This window comes from Saccostrea cucullata, unplaced genomic scaffold, assembly GCF_032062105.1.
Source record: "Saccostrea cucullata isolate Sc308-1 unplaced genomic scaffold, CSIRO_AGI_Scuc_v1 ctg214, whole genome shotgun sequence".
NCBI classification, from domain to species: domain Eukaryota; kingdom Metazoa; phylum Mollusca; class Bivalvia; order Ostreida; family Ostreidae; genus Saccostrea; species Saccostrea cuccullata.
The window spans coordinates 117,284-125,783 of record NW_026929583.1 but is presented as its reverse complement, the minus strand read 5'-3'; positions in this window follow the sequence as shown (position 1 = coordinate 125,783).

Below are 8,500 nucleotides of genomic sequence, written 5' to 3'. Positions count from 1 at the left end.
TTTTCCAAAGTATATTGTGGTTGTTTTTACCTGGGAGCAGACTCAGCTGCTGTGGAGTGTCTAGACGCTTTACAAGACGGCAGACTTCGTGTATCTCATGGCTTTATCTGCTAGAACATAGGAATTGCATATAATCATTCAAGATGACGACATTTACACACTGGTGATCTGTGTAATCGTTATTTTGATATGAACTGGCAAAGGAACATACCATTTGCTCATTGACATCAAAGCTGTCATATATCGGTTAACTGGTGGAAGTGCTACAAAGAAAAGATGAAACAAAACAGTATCTCTAAAATTAGAGTTCGACTTCCGGAATAAAATATGTCATTGGTCTCCCCATTGAAGGAGAATTTTCACCTGTCTGGTGTCACAACCAGTACTTTAATGAGACCATTTCATCTGCTCACCTATAAATATCCCAAATCGCACATTATCATGATTATTGACAAATACAGGCATCAAGAGTTTTTTCAAGGACATGTATGTCGCATGTATACTTACTCAAAATGTGTATTTGGCATCTTTCGCCAAGTTTGGAAATAAAGGGGGAGGGTAGGTCTCTGGGGCCATGTAAACTTAGACGAGCTCACTTTTCATCCCAGTTTCACTTTTACAAGAGGAATATAGTGAGATCGAAAGTGAGCTCAGCTGATTTTTATAACCCCGGGGGCTGATGCATTTTGGGATTGATTTTTTTTTTCAATTATCAACCAAAACTGAACAGCATTATTTTGCACAAATAAACGTAAGTTTTTTTTCGGGGGTATTACGTTAAAACAGTTTAAAGTTTGTACGCATGTACACTTAAACTAAATTACCCTGAAAATCGGTTCAAATGCGAATTCGATGCACAAATGAACCATTCCAATTGTCTGTCACTTCCGGACCTGAGTGGGAAGAGGGAGGGCTAATTACCACCTACCCCCCAGGAAACTGACTTCATTCAAATCTTACACGTCATTCAACATTGTTTGATCAAACGTGTTGACACCATGTATCTGTAAATCTGGATTTAAACGTTTCAATGTTAGAAATGACCACCAAGTATAGTACACGAGTCGAACACCCTCCCTTGTCAAGCATCTATTAAGGGATTAGGCTAATATTAAATATTATACGTCATGGATTAGTCACACAAACCCTGGGTAAAATTAGTTAACTTTTCTAATTAGATAATTGAATGTCCACCTTTATTCTAGTTTTTGGTGCTCTTGTCCCTCGCTTCCAAGACAAATTGGTTAGGCCAACAAAGAAACCCAAGGGGTGTACATGATCCACGCGAATTTGCCACCACGGATATGTAAACATGACATAGAAAGGAAAAAGTCGATCTGTCTATTGACTGAACAGTAAATAGGTACACACAATGTGTAACAACAAACAACTTCCGTGGGGTATGAGATCGATCGGATCGGGTGGTTCAATGGAACGCGTCTATGAAGCCAGATCTTGCTGGCTTTCCGAGTGTGATATCAGGTATTTTATAATTGTGCAAGACAGCGGACACCACAATTCTCTCGACAGTTTGAGCATTTGAATGGCCAGCTATTTTTCGTGACAGACACATGGAGACTTTCCCACCCCCGCAAAATAAATTTCAGTTCTTTTGTTTTTTGTATAAATAAGGTCAAAATAACAGGTACATGATATTGTTGAGAGGGCTTTTGAGTTTCAAACTCTGGAGTATACCATTTCAGATTAAAAATACACATTCTTATATAAATTCTTATATTCAACGAAAAACAAAAAAGTGTTTTCCCCCCAAGTATAAATTCATTAAAATCCAAACTACCCTCTCTACCTGTTCTATGCCCTGTGTTTGATACCTGTATGATTTTGCACTCCGATGCTTGTAAAGGGCCCTAGTTCTGAAACATTCCAAGAGGAGTAACGCTTACATGTTTAAAATACCAGGTACGCGTTTGTAAACTAACGTGGATTCTATCAGGAACTATTAAAGAAGCTATGTTTTTAGAAAAACTGAAGAAGATTTATGCAGATTTTATTACAAGATACAAGCGAAAGCGCAAAGAATGGGTGATTGCATGTCAAAGTCTCATTCTTAATTCTTCATACAAGTCTAGACAATCTCCACATATTTTTATAGAATTGATGTATGCAAAAGGCATTAACGGACAGCTAACAGGCATTCGATAATTTTCTTTGATGATAACTTTTGAAATATTACAAAATAACCCAAAAAAACCACGGTGCTTTATAACACGCTCAGCGGGAACTACTCACTTATAACAAAGCGGGAAAATCTTTATGTCTGATGCTCCTGATAAAGCGTCTGAAGGTGCGATAAACTTATTATGTTTTCTATATGAAAATCTTGGTAAAAACTTTCTAGCCCCCCCCCCCCACCAATCGAGGTAAATCTGCACGAAGTATTCTATTTGTTTCCATTTCAATATCTGTATGCTTTTCTTCTTTCTCTATACTACACTGTACTGTATCACTTCTACAGTTTGTGTAATAATGTCGTAAACCAGTGAAATAATTGGGCCAGATTAGAAGGGAATTCTCATCATTTCTAACACCTTTGACGTCTAGCATCGTATAATCGGCTTCTTTGGGGTTCCGATGCTATTTCCATACGTTAATGAGCTCGACAGATTGAGTTCAAGGAAAATTTTTCTTTGGTATAACAAAATAATGGAATGGTGGTTCAAAATCACAAACTATGAAAACTGAAGAAAGATTACTTCTCTTTCAATAAACAAAATTATTTGTTCTAACTTTTATATATGGCACGCCAAATTCACAAAAATGTAGCATTTGAAACCTAGAAAATTACAATTGATAAACTAGGTTTTGTCGGACCCAAGAACCAATTTACTGGTTAGGCCAAAGGCAGACAGTTTGGTTCGAGGGTCGAAAAACGCATTTTGCCAGAGAACACAGTCAGTAAATGTTTTGTTATACCTTTCTTTCATTTTTTTTTTTACATAATTGTATCTTGTACTGTTTTCCATAATGTAACCTCAGGTCCGTCTCTTTTGAACACCAACGAATGCAAAAGAGATTTATCTCCTCTGTAACAGGTAACAGCGTTAACTATAGAAATTTTTTTTTTTATATATATATATTATTACACATAGATTCATCATGTAGTTACAATCGTAAAAATAGTTAAAACTTGTTAATCATAGTTTCACAAAAAAATACCCCATATATACATTTATCAGATCGTTAAAGGTATGTTAACGGTTTGTAAACTATAGTTTACAAATTTAAAAACGTATTTATTTTATTTCAACCTAAAATGTCGATTTTTGCACTGTCGCAAATGATTTTTTCGGTGTTAATGCTATCGGTATATTTTACGAATCCAATAATATCTCCTTAAACATAGAGTTAATGTTTTGTTAACCTTAGTTTAAAAGCAACGGAAGTGTATAAATGTATGATAACACCCGAGAGAGATGATAACGTCAGTCCGTTCTCTCGGACGTTATCCTTATAAGTGAATTATTCAGTCACTTCCGTTGCGATTACCTAACTTTCAACGTTCTGAACCGATGCTGTTTAAGGAGATTATCGATTGTAGAAACTAGTGATAGCATGGACTGAGACTTTTTATATGTAGAATTTATGAATCGACATTTTAGGTGAAAATAAATAAATAATGTTGTTTAATTTTGAAAACAGTAGGGGTATTTGAAACAAAACGGATATAATACCTTTCTCCCTTATAATGTATAGTAGGGTATTTTTTTGTGTGTTTTGACGATTTTTTCATATTGTACACCTGATGAATAAGTGTTAAATATAATTTGTGAAAAAAAAGCCAAAAGCCCCAGAGGTTGAATAAATCGAGGGGGGGGGGGGGGAACATCCATCCACAAGTACCTGTGTCTGTTTTATGCGGTTTACCAACCACAGGTACTTGTGGAAATGTTTTGTTATACCTTTTTTTCACAAATTATTTTTTACACTTTTTATCAGGTGTACATAATTGTATCTTGTACTGTTTTCAAAAAAATACCCTACTATACATTATAAGGGAGAAAGGTATGTCTCTTTTGTTTAACACCAACTCTTTCTGAATTTAAAAGAGTATTTATTTCTTTTCTAAAATGTCGATTCTACGTGACTATGTCGGTCCAACATCTCTACCATATAGCCCAACATCTCACTCAGCATTCGGTTAAATTTCCTTAGATTTTAATGAAGTGCATAGTGAGGCGTTATAAGATGTTAGACTTTTTTACTGTATAATCAGCTCTCTCGTATTATCATAACAATTTATGCACTTAGTTGCTTTTATACCAGGGAAATTTCACAATTCTGTCTGGAATAATGTTTAAGGAGATATTATCTGGATTCTATAGAGCAAGTTACTCCGATATAATGAGAGACAGAAATATGTAGAGAAATAATTCTTTTCTTTGAAATATAAATACAAACATACCTGACTTGGGGGGTATAATAACATAAGACATACTATCACTTATAATGTATTTGGGGTATTTTTTTGGGAGCGATTGTTTCTTTTGACGATCAAGACAGTATTGTATATCATGCACAAATATGTGTAATAATATATATATATAATTTGTGAAAAAAAATTTCGAATAAGCCCCGGGGTTGATAATTGAGGGGGGGGGGGGTCCTGTCCACAAGTACCTGTGTGCCTAGCATATTCAGTAGTCAGTAACACGTATTGTAGTAATCTTGAGCTTGGTTTACCGGTATATACAAGTAACTATCAGTAAGAAGTCAGTATCACGTATTGTAGCTATATTGCTCTGTTAAAACTTTTTATATGTTAATACTATTTTGATATGTATTGTGGTTATCTTGGTCTACATACACAGGTAACTCTCTGTATCGTCAGTAACACGTATTGTAGTTATTTTGGTCTGTATACAGGTAACTCTCAGAAGTCAGTAACACGTATTGTAGTTATCTTGGTCTATATATAGTTTACTCTCTGTATAGTCAGTAACACGTATTGTAGTTATCTTGGTCTATATATAGTTTACTCTCTGTATAGTCAGTAACACGTATTGTAGTTATCTTGATCTATATATAGCTAACTCTCTGTAGTCAGTAACACGTATTGTAGTTATCTTGGTCTATATATAGTTAACTCTCTGTATAGTCAGTAACACGTATTGTAGTTATCTTGGTCTATATATAGCTTACTCTGTATAGTCAGTAACATGTATTGTAGTTATCTTGGTCTATATATAGCTCACTCTCTGTATAGTCAGTAACACGTATTGTAGTTATCTTGTTCTATATAGAGTTTACTCTATGTGTAGTCATTGTAGTTATCTTGGTCTATATATAGCTTACTCTCTGTATAGTCAGCAACACGTATTGTAGTTATCTTGGTCTATATATAGTTGACTCTCGGTATAATCGGTAACACATATTGTAGGGTTCTTGGTCTATATCTAGTTTACTCTCTGTATAGTCAGTAGCACGTATTGTAGTTATTTTGATCTATGTATAGCTTACTCTCTGTGTAGTCAGAAACACGTATTGTAGTTATATTGATCTATATATAGCTAACTCTCTGTAGTCAGTAACACGTATTGTAGTAATCCTGGTCTACATATAGTTTAGTCTCTGTATAATCAGTATCACGTATTGTTGTTATCTTGTTCTATATATAGTTTACTCTCTGTAGTCAGTAACACGTTTTGTAGTTATCCTGGTCTATATATAGTTAACTCTCTGTATAGTCAGTAACACATATTGTAGTTTTATCCTGCAACTACTCCTTGCATTGATCTAATAAAGGTAACCTAATAAACAAAGCTTTATCCGGTCACTGCCCTAATAAAGCTTCGTGCATGTATTCCGACGTTCTAAAAGCATTGTGACGTCATGTATATTGCAATGTTTACGCAATGGCGTCATATAGATGTGCCGAAATCTGTCGGAAATAGCTAGTTTTGGACGTTCAAATGTAAAGGATATGTTTCAGGATAAACAAAATACATGATAATTTTCTTGAAATATAAGCGATATTTGGGCTCGGGTCAAACACGTAAGAGGGCTTGGCAAGCCTCGCCCTCTATCACGTTTTATTACCCTCGCCCAAATATCGCTTATATTTCAAAACAGTAACCATGTATTTTATATATCTTAGTCTATATATACTAGTAGGTGACTCTCAGTCTCGAAGTATAGTCAGTAACACGTATTGTAATTATCTTGGTCTATATTTAGTTTACTCTCTTTAGTCAGCAACACGCATCGTATTCATCTTGGTCTATATATAGCTTACTCTCTGTATAGTCAGTAACACGTATTGTAGCTATCTTGGTCTATGTATAGCTAACTCTCTGTAGTTAGTAACATGTATTGTAGTTATCGTAGTCTATATATAGTTTACTCTCTGTATAGTCAGTATCACGTATTGTTGTTATCTTGTTCTATGTATAGTTTACTCTCTATATAATAGTCAGTAACACGTATTGTAGTTATCTTGGTCTATGTGTAGCTTACTCTCTGTATAATAGTCAGTAACACGTATTGTAGTTATCTTGGTCTATATATAGCTCACTCTCTGTAGTCAGTAACACGCATTGTAGTTATATTGGTGTATATATATAGCTAACTCTCTGTATAGTCAGTAACACGTATTGTAGTTATCTTGTTCTATATTTACTCTCTGTATTCTGTAACACGTATTGTAGTTATCTTGGTCTATGTATAGTTTACTCTCATTATAGTCAGTAACACGTATTGTAGTTATCTTGGTCTATGTATAGTTTACTCTCATTATAGTCAGTAACACGTATTGTAGTTATCTTCGTCTATATATAGTTTACTCTCTGTATAGTCAGTAACACGTATTGTAGTTATCTTGGTCTATGTATAGGTAATTCTATGTAGTCAGTAACACGTATTGCAGTTATCTTGATCTTTATACGGGTAACTGCCAGGAGTCAATTATACGTATTGAAGTTATCTTGATCAGTGCGATAGGTAACCTTCAGTATACGTATTGTAGTTATATTGGTCTTTATGTACTCAGCAACACGTATTGTAATTATCTTGGTCTATTTATGTTAACTCCCTGTAGTCAGTAGCACGTATTGTTGTTAGCTTGGTCTACATATATTGGTAACTCCCAGTGCTAGTCAGTTATACTTATTGAAGTTATCCTGGTCAATGCGATAGGTAACTCACAGTATATGTATTGTAGTTACTAGTTTATTGGTCTTTATGTAGTCTGAAATATATGTAGTGTATTTATTTTGGTCTACATATAGGTAACTCCCTGTAGTCAGTAACACGTATATTACAGTGGCAGGTAACTCTTAGTATAGTCAATAACCTTGGTCAAAATAGGCAGCTTCGCAAAGGAAAACAGTGATTCTAACTATGGAATACTCTTAACATTATGCAAGAAGAGAAAAATCTGAAGCAAAATGTCAATAATTTCTACAACAGTTGTGTCTGACGGGCACCTGTTTCTGGGTCGCCGTAACCTCTAATAAGTTCCGGTGTCACACCAGGGCAGCCTAACCCGCATCGATCTCACTTCCGGAGTTGCTGTGAACAATTTCCGGACGTCCTTTTTTGATTGCACGATGAAGCGCCAGAGAAACGCCCATTGACCGGTCAACTCGCACAGGGGCTGGTCATAAGTAGACATATCCATTACTGACCATTATATCTTGTATTGGAATAAAAAAAATGATTTGAAAATTCATTTCTGACTTTATTATATTTGATAATTTATTTCTGACTCTGTAATATTTGATAATTTATTTTTGACTGAGGTTCTTCATTAATGGTTGATTACAGGTATTGATCGAAACGCATATTCTTACATACACTGACATGTATGTATTATCATCACTGCAAAAATCTATATTCCACTTATACGTTCGACTGATGCTTAAGGTAATGGCTTTCGTTTTTTTCCATCTTTATGTTTTAAAGTTCCCTCAAGAAAAATTATCTTATAATTATCTTATAATGATTTTTGTTTCAAAACTAAACAACTTTGAACGATGGAATTGATCTGCGCAACCTCCATGTCAATTTTTTGAGTTTTAATGCACTGAGTGATTAATTATTATTTTTTTGTATTTACATGTACATGTATTTACATGTACATATACCGGTATATAGTTATTGATATGACTTTCCACACAGTTGTGGCCATTTATATGATGAGAACTTTAGAACTTGCATTGTGTTCAAACCATTCTTATACTATTTACAATAACATACACTGTCTGTTAAGTTCAAACTTATTAATTTTTTTTTATTCGATGCAAACGAATTTAAATACCTAGGTATACTCTTTTCCCGATCAGGCTCATTCTGTAAAACTAAAAAACATTTATGTGAGCAAGCTCAAAAGGCCATGTATAGAATTATACGAAAAATTAGACAATTTAATTTACCAGTAGATTGCCAGCTTGATTTGTTCGATAAAGTTGTCACTCCAGTACTTCTGTATGGATGTGAGATAATGGGGTTTTGAGAACATTGAAATAATTGAACGCGTTCATCT